This window comes from Anabas testudineus, chromosome 16 (genome assembly GCF_900324465.2).
Source record: "Anabas testudineus chromosome 16, fAnaTes1.2, whole genome shotgun sequence".
NCBI classification, from domain to species: Eukaryota; Metazoa; Chordata; class Actinopteri; order Anabantiformes; family Anabantidae; genus Anabas; species Anabas testudineus.
In genome coordinates, this window is record NC_046625.1 from 15115594 (window position 1) to 15127795 (window position 12202).

A 12202-nucleotide genomic window follows, 5' to 3' on the forward strand; every position below is an offset into this window, starting at 1 on the left:
TCAGGCTACACTGGACACCTGAGCTCTCCAGAATAAAAGTGAGCATAGATAATGACTTGTAATGCACTATTGCCTGACATGCTGCTATCTATCAGAGGTAGATAACCTGTCCCCATGACCACCTGTCCAGTTTTGTAGATTAATCTAACTCCCATTACGTAATAATGTCATCATATAATGCGCTTTTTTCATATCATGTCATATCATTTCATTTGCTTATTTGTTTTTATGTATTGAGCGAATTGAGGGACCTTCAAACCCATTGTAAAATACAGTTGCTAGAAGGTTGGACTGTAAGTCTAAAATAAAGTTTTCTTAATAAAGGCCTTTGCGTCTAGTACCTCACAGGCATGAAAATTTAGACAGATCTTCAGGTCATAATATCTGTTTGGGAAAGAAGAATCTTTAAAAACTTGATCTCCCGAATATAATTCAGTGAGGACTCATTTGTCACCAAACAAAACTGATCTGCTGGAATCTACTGTATCTACCGTTTAACAGTGGTTATGTGCTTGCAGTGTGTGCCTGGGGAAGTCATTTGTGTACTCAGTGAAGATATCACATTACTTTATTGTACGTTACCTACAAAGCACAAGAGCAAAGCGTAGCTTGCTGTACTAGCTTTGAAGTTAAAGAACATCTGTATGGTGTTATGTGTAAATCAGATAAAGGAAAGCCTCTCTGTCTCACACACATACACATACACAGTATTCTGTTTCTCCCATTGATCATAATTAGACAGAAGCTGGTGATTTCTTCTCTTCATTCGATTACCGCCTCTTCGTGTGATTGTATGTGTATCGAAGAAGCAGAAATAGGCAGTGGTGGTAGTTTATTTTTTATTGAGATCTTTGATTGCTCTGACTACAACCTATTCACTTTCATTTTTAATCAGCTTGGCAACATATTTTAGTCTCAACGTTATTAAGTTAAAGTTTAACTTAAAAAGAGTGTCATTAACAGTGTTGACAGAGTGTTGGAGTATCTCACTTAAGCTCGGTCAGCAGCTGTAATTATATTCAGACATTGTTGGATCATTGTTGATCTTTGTAGATATTGCACTGTTGGTTTAAGTGTGTGAGCTGTTAATGCAAGTGAAGCTAACAGAGAGAATATTGAACCTAATCATGCAAAATGCTGTAATGCTAACATGAATGAAAATGTTTTTTCATTCATCGTTATTATTTTAGCAAAAAGCAGGCTCTTTTCCCTTTTTTTCCATGACATGAAGTAGGTCAAAGACATACCGTTAAAGCAAGAAAACAAATGAGGATTAAGATGCAAGAATAAATGTTTATTTCAGAAATAAACCCAAACCAAATCAAATGTGATTCTTTATTTTTGAAGAATAGTGAACGTAAATTCCAGCTTATTATTAGTTTGCCGTTTGTTCAGATAAAACAGTTGGAATGGCAGGTGGAGAAAGTTTTGAAAAAGAAGGAAATCAGACTCAAGTTTCCTGACAAAGCCTTTCTTTTCTTCTGTTGGACTCTATTATTCTGACTCTTTTGTAGCTGTCAGTGAATGCACACTCACCAAAGACTGGATCTGCTTTCTTTAGTAGAACACACACGTATACATGTAGGTATGTGTAATGTACACATAATGGTACATGAGCACAGAGCAACAAATTGAATCAGATAGATGGTAATTACATATCCAAATGTGTTCATTCAGAGATATGTACTGTAGCACACACACTGACAGGATTAGCTGAAACCACCTGTTGCACTATGCGCTATAGTGTTCTGCTCAGATGTGGACTTTATCCATGCACAAAGGGCCCACTCTGCCTTGTTGTCTTGGGTACATGGAAGTGTGCTTTTGCATCTCCCATGGCTTCTTGTTTCTGCATTGTTTTTTCAGCTGTCTTTTACACATCTGATGTCTTTGCATAGTTTCTATTCTTGTGTGTTATCTGAGGAAATAATTTTCTTAGCACATCAGGTTTTATTGTGTACTACTCAAATGTCTTCAGCTGTTTGTCATATCTCTGTGTATACATTTCAGCTAGCAGTTTTTTTCTGTCCCCTTCTTTTGGGTTTATTTTAGCAGTAGGTGTTGGACATGGACAACTTTGCTCTGGCCACTCCATGTGTTTTCAAAATGGATCAGATTTTTTTTCAGCATGCATTAACGTACTGGTTAGCTAGCTTCATCTGTCAACAGTTCTCAAGAAGTGACAAGATATTGTTTAATCATTATAGAAACTTTAGAACTTCAAAATGCTGAATAATGTTTGTGCTATAAAAGGAAAAAAACTAAACTGCGTTAGCACTCACATTGGATAAATTAAACTGTTACCTTAAAAACTTTAAAAGTGTAAAGCATTCTTGTGCCAAATGTGGACACAGTTTTCTTTATCTATGTCCTTGTTGGCACAAACAACAGACACACACGTCATACACATACAGAGTCGCTCCTGCCTTGAAGCTGTGTGACCATTTTTGATCTAATAGGTCTAATGATTATATTTGATTTAAACTCTGCAATTAAACATGTTTTGGGATTTATTTGATAAAAGTACTCAGACATCTGGCCACGTGCTACAATGACCAGGAGACTAGAAAACAAGTTGACTAAAAGGTGTTTGTAAACTTGTTGAAAGGAAAAATGTGATACTCAATGGACTGGGAGTTTTTTAATTTATTATTTTCATTGGATCTTAATCCAATGAATCAGTTAAACTAAACACAGTAAATTAGCAAAATGGTTTGCATTGATTCTCATCACATTCTGTTACTAATCTTCTTACCTCATTATCACCTCCTCCAAAATGTGATTTCACTGCAGTTGATTAAAGCAGCTGCCAGTGGAGATCCCCTCTGAATTCTATAGACGTTTTCTGCATCAGTGCTCAGTTGTAATGATCCAATGAGCCAAGATCTAATCTTTACACACTCCCACTATAAGTAACTTGGTACTTTTTTTTGAATGTTTGGTATAGAACCAACGGTAGAGGAAAAGTATAAGCGGTGTAACCATCATTGTGCAATGCTCCGGCTTTTTGTTACAAATGTTCCCTACCAAATGTTTATCAAGACAAGTAGACTGTACTTCCCTTTTGTTATTTTTTGTAATTTATTTTAATCTCAAATCTTTGAAACATGCCATATTTATAGCTTTACTCAGGCTGTTAGCTAAAAGAAAACCAGGCAATCTGTAGTATATTCCCTTTCTCAAAAAAATCTGCTCTGCACTGGTCATTGGTGAAGAATGAGACAAAGCTTCATTGATTCCATGAAAAGATAAAAAGACAAGAGGGATGGGAGAACAGAGAAGGCAAAAGACTAGCTCCAGAGAATAATAGTTTCTCTTGTTTCATCAAGCGTCAGTTCATTTTCCATGAACATCTATTCTTGCATCCTGTTTTGAATTGAAATATAATTTCATCATAGTTTCCTTCGTAATATAAGGGGCTTGTGTATATTTCTATTTCTGTGTGCCTCTTCATGCAACTTTTTAAAACTTGTTTGTGTGTGTTTCCATCTTCATGTATACCAGTGCTACCTCTTTTGGTAGTATGTTTACCTAATGAAATTCAGAGTTTTTCGTCTGCTACACTGAAACAGCTGATGGCAAGTTGATGTGATGGTTCGAGATGTGATGGTTCTATAAATAAACCAGAAAAGAACGGCAAAACATACAAATAACAGTAATGCAATCTTTCCCCTTTCCAGGAAGTGTATATTGTTGCACTAAGAATGATGTAAAATGATTTTTCTGAAGCAGAGATGCAGATGTCATCTTTCTGTGAAATGTAGTTATGTCAAAATCAATCACAGAATGAAAGTAAGTCAGTAAGTTGTTAATGTGCAATGTGTTCATTGCTCATTACATATTTCATCTAAATTTGATCTTTTGCTGCTATATTAACAGTATTATTTACTATGCATAATGAGCATATTTGGTGTAAACATTTATTTGAGGATGAATTAAGTACAATTTAGTCTTTTTGTCAGGTTGTAGCTGCAGATTGTGAACATTAGTTAAGCTGATACTCAAAACTCTCTGGTCAAACTGATTTATTTATTTTAAGTTTTTCCTTAGGGTTAGGGTTAGAGTTAAAATTAGGTTTAGATATTTATGTGTGATGATTAGGGTTAAGAGCAAGGGAATGCATTATGTCAATGATTTTCTTACCCCAAAAGAAGGAAAGAGACACATTTGTGTGTGTGTGCACACTTACAGTAGATATAAGCATGTCCATGTAAGTACTTGTGTGTGTATATTAATCTCAGTGGCTCTGTCAGCAGCTCTACTGTTGAGTCTGTTTGGACAAGTCTGACTCTGTGGAGATCAACTAGACACCTGCCACACAACTTGCATGTAGAAGCTTGTTAGATCTGTTTTGAGCTAAGAAAATTGTAAAGTGGTACAAACATGTTTTTAGAGCTGATAATTACTTAAAGCTTTCAGTTACTTATCCATTTTTTCCTTCTGTTGTTTTGTAAAGTTAAAACCTTACTACTGCTTATACTGTACATTGTTGTGTACAGAATGTACAACATTGCCAATTTCCTATAATGCTTTCATCCTCTGCTTCCCCAAACTGGAAAGACCAGTGCACAATAAAGTTTTGACTTGCGATCTGCAAGTGTTGCTGGAGATTTGACCCTTTCAGTTTGTTTTCTTTCACCCGTGCACTTTGGCAGTAGGTGAAGTTGTGCCAGAGATTTCTGCTGTGTTCCCCAAACTTGAACACTAGGATTATTATCCTCGAGTAGATCTAATATTGCTAGGCCATAAGAAGATACACCATTTCTTACACTTCACTTGTCTGCATTAAAGAACACCTGCTATTGTTGTCTTTATTGCAGGCCTCTAATAAGCCATTATTGTAATAAGTGCCCTGCCCCTCTGTGACTTACCTGACTGTACCAGTTTGTAATTATAATTAACCACAGCAAAAGCTAGGTTTTTCTACAACCAGTGAAGAAAAGGAAAACACCAACTTAATATGAACACTATCACTAATGCAATCTCAGTGGATTTGTGTAAGCTGCAGCCTTTACAAAACATAAATTAATTTTGTTATCTGTATAAACATGGAGAGGTACAGGCTAGGGTTATGAAGTTGAAATGCTCAAGATATGTTGAAGTACTTGCTGCAATGCTGAAAAACATCAAAATCTACACTGAAACAAACTATAGTGTCTGTAATAGTGTTTTCTTGTAATCAACAATAAAGTTTAGTTTTGTTTGGTCAGGGTTTTCATTGCATATTTCTCACCTTACTTTTAGTTATCACAAAGTTGCCATGCTACATCTTTATGAGCATTAGAGTCTGCCTTGCTTCTGGTCATTGTACTGTATAACCTCTCCCATTCAGATCAGTGCCGTGTCTCCTTATGGAGTAGCTTAGTTCCACTGAGGCCCATGTGTGCCTACAATGAGTTTAGCACCCAAATGGGGCACTGGAACAATCTGTGTATTTCAATATAAAAGGTCTCAACAACAAACTCAACAAAAGAAGGCGTTCTGTGGATATTGTATTTCTGTTCCCTTCTTGTTGCTTTGTTTAGTTGACATTTGTGATAAGTGGGGAAGTGAACCCCAAATGTCCTTAAAGATTTATCTTCCACTATTTCCAGTCATCTGGCAATGCACTTGGTGCCTTTGCTAATGCAGGACAGAAGCTGTCACAACTGTTATCTGTTATCTATGCCTGTCACTGTTAGAGGCACAGATCTTTTGAACTGTTCAGTCTTTGTAGTTGATGCTTCAAGAACAATAAATACTTAAAGTTACGATTAACACACACAAAGCTGACAGTTCACTGAGTGTGGGTGTGAAACAGTGGGGTCCACACACTCTAAATGGCAGAGCAAGTAATTAGTGTATGCATAAACTAGACATTGTGGAGCTCTCTAGTGTTGTAGTCAACATGAGTGATAGAGACCCAGAGAGAGAGAGAGAGAGAGACAGACAGACGAAAGAAATCAAGTGTTGGTGGATTGTTGTGTGTGCATGCGGTTTGAGCTTGTGGGAGCTACACAGAATTACTCGTGTGTATGTGTGTATGTATGCCCTGGTATGTTTCTCAATGAGGCCACTGTTCCCCCTCTCATCTCTTTTTACTTAGTGTCGCTGGGCCATATAATTACTGTGAACTAGCCCAGATCTAGCCGATTTTAATTAAAGAAGTATCCAGTTGCGGATTTTAAAATCACATTTTATCATGTCCTTTTCTTTTTCACCTGCTGACAGTAACTTTAGATAATCCAGTAAGAATTACCAGAATATATGTGTGTTTTTTTTTTACATTACATCCTCCCAGTCAAAAGTAGATTTGCAAAATGATCACACTCACGTTGGCTTTCTAAACCCAATACGGACCAGCACTGAACCCAGACTTGAGTCTACTCCTGTCTGTATATTTCTCTTTTTCCTGTGTGCACTGCTGACCCCCGTAGAGCAACAGGAGCAAAAAAAATCAAGCCCTTTTTGTTTGCCCCTCTCAGTTTATGCCTTGGCGTCTGTTAGATAGCAGTCCTAGATCCTGAACTCACCCACTGTCTCAATGCCCTCTCTGAAAGGGCTCTGTCCTCTTTTCCAGTTTCAGTCCAAGACCAGTCTGACCATGTGCATTTTCTCTCCTCCAGTCCAGACATAGATCATGTCATGTAGATGGGCTCAGTGCCTCTTAATCCACCCTCTGTTCTTTTCTGGTCGCCATGACCCTATCCTGGGAAACTTACAGAAACCACTTGATCTAGTTAATGGGTCAAGTACACAGAGTCACACATAGATGCACAACCTCATTTAAGCTTGCACACATAGAGATTCAATCACATAGACTAGAATGCACAAAACTATCTCTGCCTCTCAGACAGTAGATTCCTCAGGCTGATTTAGTGCTGCTTATGGAGAATATGGGACAAACCTTTTTTGTCATGCTTCAGAGCAGACTCATTTTCTTTTGCTATTTAGTTTACACCATAGCACACTGACACTGAAAATACTACAAGGAATGTTCTTTGACAGATGTAGCTACAGCTGCTATTCTGCTTGAATATGGACATCTGGCCATTGACATTGCAAATAAATTCAGAGATTCGCTCCAAAGTGCCCTTGTCATGAAAATAGACACAATCCTGTGTGAGTGCTTTTGTTTCTGTGTAAGTTTGGAACACAGAGGATAAAGACTTATGAAACACGTTTTTGAGACGCAGCGCAGTGTACACGTAATTGTGTCTGCGTCAGGGAACCAAAGAATCCAGTGCATGTAATAATGTGCGTCTGCACAATTGTTTGTGGATGTTGTCAGTGCTGTTTGCTCTCTGTTTCTGTTTAAACATAAATCTGGTTAGACCAGTGAGGTTTAGAGTTAGAACATGTGACATACATGCAAAGCCAAATTCAAAGCACACATTTCACTGGGAGTTTACCTTCAGACTTCTTTTCCAGGGTGGTTCAGTAGTCGCAAAATTCAAAACATAGAAGAGGATGAGAAAGAGAATATATTGAAGAGTTATCTAAATTTTGATTGGACGGGAAAAGAGTTCATTTGTAGGAGACAATAGACAACGTATCAGCAGGGAACATTAACAGTACATTATTGTCTTTTTTCCTTTTTTGATGTTGGCCAAAGTGACAAAAACATTGTTCAACTGTTTATATGACTACTGACAGGCTGACTTGTACAAGGTTAGTTCAAGATTCAAGATTCAAAAAACTTTATTAATCCCAGAGGGAAATTAGTTAACCTAGGACATCAGTTAAATGGGAGACATGGGAAGGTGGTAGATATATTACCCATCAAAAGTTGAAACACACCTTCTTTTTCAGTGTTTTTTCACTTTTCTTTTTGCTCTCTGATCCATCTCATCCCAAACCACATCAATTGGATTTAGATTAGTTGATTATGGAGGCCAGGTCATCTGATGCAGCATAACGTAAAGGTGTGTTTGTGGTCATTGTCATCACATCAAGTTCTTGGCTGATAACATCTCTTCTATCTCTGTGTGTGTGTGTGTGTGTGTGTGTGTGTGGTCCTGAAATACTGAGGGTAACAAAGTCTGCTTTAAGTCTAGACACACATTTCCTACCGATATGTTTACCTTAAAGCACTGGTCTTTGTGACTTTATGTCTAGCTCATAAGTTGTTAAATTGGAACTGTGTGTAATTTTAGTTTTTTTCCCTCACACACAAGGCCACATCCTAACAGCCAGGCCCTGACCCAACAAAGTCTGCCTTTGTTCTGCACAGCCTTGCACACACTTAGAGAAGCATGCTGGATTTCCCTTAAATTGTTCAGCTTACACTCAGAGCACGGGCCCCCTGAGCTTGATTTTTATTTTTATTTTTCTCATGAAGCAAAATAATTTAAGGCTGCCCTTTAGCCCTCTATTCCCCTGGCCAGTCCTCCTGCACATTATTTTTCACTTTCTCACCTTTCTCCATGTCCTATCCTCTACATCTACACCCTGTGTCACCTACTGTGTGTGTCCAAGCTGTCGAGGCCAGGTGTATACACAGCCGGTGTGTGACAGCAACACCAAACCATTTTGTGTTTCAGCAGGGACTTTGTGCTCAGTTGAAACTCCCCTGAAGGACGAAACTAAAAATTCAAGGGTGGAGTGGGGCAGAGAGAGAAGAATAAGAGATAGGTTTGTAATAAGAGACCAGAAACAAAGGGTATGTTGGTGTGCTCAGATTGTCTAGTCTTTCTTATGTTATACTTGAAGTCCTACACATTACCATAAATATGCAAATATAGCAGCACACATGCACAGTGGGATACCATCATTCCTGTATATCTGGACTGGTGAGCCATCTGCTGCAGCATGAACATTAAAGGTGAACTTGAAGTGTTACTTAATTCAGTCTTTTACTGTCACTAAAATATTCTTTTAGAATGAAATATACATCAGAATATCAAAAATTAATTCATACTGGGTGATACATGTGTCAAAATGTCTATATTAATGCTGTCAATCAAAGAAATATATAGTTGCGTTAATCACAGTGAGTGTAAGTCTGTGGCTTAACACACCTAATAACAATTTTCAAATTCAGTACTAGGTTTTACTTGTATTTCAAACATGTGATCTCCACTAAGAGCAATAGTAGCTTTTGCCAACTGCCTGCACCTTCATAGCCTGTTCAGTGTCATAAAGGTCATGCAAGAATGGCTTCTCTTGAGTGCTGTCTGGAAGTCCCTGGCCTGAAGTCTGTGGTGATCCATTTAGTAATGCTATTGGTTTGCTTTGCTGTTGTTGTTTTGTTAGCAAACTTTCCATGGCTGCACAAAAATGTGCTTTGCCAGAAGATGGTACTTTAAACTTGTAATGCTTCGATGGCAGGACAGTTTATCACAGCACTTGTGACTTTGGTTTTATCCAAGATTCCGTCTAGAAGCTTTTTATAAAGAAACACTGGGTGATATCTCTTCAGTGATTGTATCTTCATTTTTACATGCTCTTATCACATGCAGAGTATCTGTCCCCACTGGAATCACAGAAAGATGTCGGGGTCATACTAGGTCATGTGCTTCATTTACAATGAACATATTAACACATGAAAATGTTAATGTTAATGTTGATAACCCTAGTCTATATGTAATTATTTTAAACTAAACTTCTGTTTAGGGAAAATTATTTTTCCAGTGAGTGTTTTGGAAACTCTGCTAAAGAAGCATATTACGCAATGTTCTTTAAATAGACTCAATATATATGTGCTTGTCATTGAGTGTGTGAGAATACACTCATTGTATTGGCTGATAGATGGATAAATAATGGTTAGGTTTCAGTCCATTCAACTTCCTCAGTCAGTGGGTTGACTCAGTGAGATTTCAGTAACATGATTGTTCCCTAACGTCCCATAGACACTTCATAAAACTCTCAGAATGAATGATATATTTGTGTGAAGTGCATGTGTGAGCAAATCAATGTGGGGTGACACTGGGGTGGAGAGCGCCACCTCACCAACTCTTTGACAGTACTGGGGCCCTACACACACACACACACACACACACACACACACACAAGCTTGCAAAGGCTCAGACACATATGGTAGATGTAATCTGGTGGTCATTATTGCAAACAAGGCAGGGTTGTGTGGTATTGACAAACAGTTGAGTCTCTCTAGTGTTTCTCTGGTTTAAATTATCACCAGTATCTTGCAGACTATAGGCCTCTCAGTCTGTCTCCCTTCAGGGAAACGAAAGGTAACAGGCAGAGTCAAGAACAGAGAGTGAAAAGGGAAATGTTGTCAGTGTCCACATTTTTGATTATCAGTTTAGTTTCAAATCAGAGGCAGGTTGGTTACGAATTTGATCTTTATTGTCTGAATCTATGTTAGATACCTTTATTTTTTCAATAACGCATTTCATAGATTGTATAAATCCATACCAAAATTACACTGTGGCTTCAGTTTAATATCATAAATGTTACTTATAAGTAAGCCTTTTGCAGAAGCCCCTGGGCTATTGACATATTTGAGCACTAAGACCTTTCTCAGGGTTTTTAAGAGTTTTTTTAATTAATTAATTAATTTTTTGTTGAGAGAGAGCAAGAGTATGTGTCTACACGGTCTGTGTTTAACATCTCCAGCCACCTCACTTGAAATACCTGTTTTTGCTGCATGAATTACTTTACACATGTTGAAACAAAGTACTTCTGCTGTTATTCTTAAAAAGTTATATTTTAGACTGGATTGTCAGCACTTGTGTCAGTGATACTTCACTTACCCTCAGCTTAAACTTAAATATCAGATCATTATTGGAATATTAAGAGTAATGCAGGCAACGTAATTCATACCATGTGATTCAGACCTTAGTTTATTCAGTTGTTTTGGTGTTCAGTTATTGCAGTGGAAATATGAACCACTGTCCACGTCACTGTGAATGATTAACTGTGACACTGGTATCTTTGCACGTTCTCACTGTATGCTGACGTGACACTGGTCTGGTGCTTTCACCAACCACTGTCTCATTTATCCAGTAAATTTGTTGCTTTAACTTTGTTTGGGTTTCAGGGATAAATAGATTTTTTTTTTTTTTTGCTACTGCATATCAAGTCTGTATATTACAAATAAGGATATCATTAGTCAACTGAAAAAGCAGTGCATTCAGTTCACTAGTAGAGGTCCTAGTAAATCCTTTCGGTCTGTCTGTGAAATGCATGTCGGATCAAAAACGAAGATTAGAGAAAAGTGGGGCATCAGAGCCCAGAAAAGAAAGAGTGGGCTCTAGGGTAATCTAATCTCTTCCTGTCTCTCTGTCTCTCATTCTTTCTGTCCTACCCCTTCAATGGTGGCTTTATTTGTTAAGATTATGAACAGCATATTATATAAAAACAATAACAATATGCACACACCTGTTATCAGTAAATGAATGATGGTTGGAAGTCTCAAGAACCCACTCTGTCCCCTCTTATGCAGCCCTGATGGCCAGGCCATGGTCAGGTGTGCCATAAGTGGAAATTTGTTAAGATAAACAGGGCTGGACACAATGGAGGCTTTTTGTTATCAATAGATTTTGCTTGCCATTAAATATTGTTATTCCTCAAAGGTGTTGCAAGTATTTTGTTTTGAGACATCACCGTGAAACATGTCTGATTTTTCCTTGAGTGGAAAAGATATTTGCACAGATACCTCTAATGGCTGTATTTCTATCATGTACTTTCCCATGGGAAATTGTCTTAAACATTTATTTTTGCCCTGAGTTTGACCGCTCATTGAACTGGTCAACTGCTTAATGGCAGGATTATCTCAGACACAATGTTAACATTATGGTTCTACATTCAAAAAGACCTCCAAGATGAGAGGTGTCAACAGAGGAAGAAGTCCAGAGAGAAAACTAAACTGAACACAGAAAGACTGGAATGTAGGATGGAGAACTAGATCAGAGAGAGAAAGGTTTAAATGAAGAAATCACAGGAGTAAAAAGTAGAATATGGGCGAGATTCCTCCATGACCTACATTTGCAATCTGCAGTTGAATCCAGTAAGAATACAGTAAACCAGTGAGCATATATTAGCATATCAAGTCTGCCTGGAGACTGTTTGCTAAAAGAGAGTTTCTGTCAAGAGACCATACTCATACTTGCTCTTGTATTCCTTTTTTACAGTATTTGTTTTGTAGAGATCACACTACCTGCTTGTCTCTAGGCGGAGATATCAGGCTGTTTAATATGCTGTTTAATTTCCTTGACTAATATTAGCTTTGTTTTATTCAATTACATACTGAAGATTGCAG

At 37.7% G+C, this 12202-nt stretch overlaps 1 protein-coding gene across 4 annotated transcripts in view; it reads left to right on the plus strand.

The window, feature by feature from the left end:
• Positions 1-12202, plus strand: part of LOC113169545 (protein MTSS 1-like) — a 44706-nt gene that overhangs the window by 7665 nt on the left and 24839 nt on the right. The window lies entirely within an intron of this gene.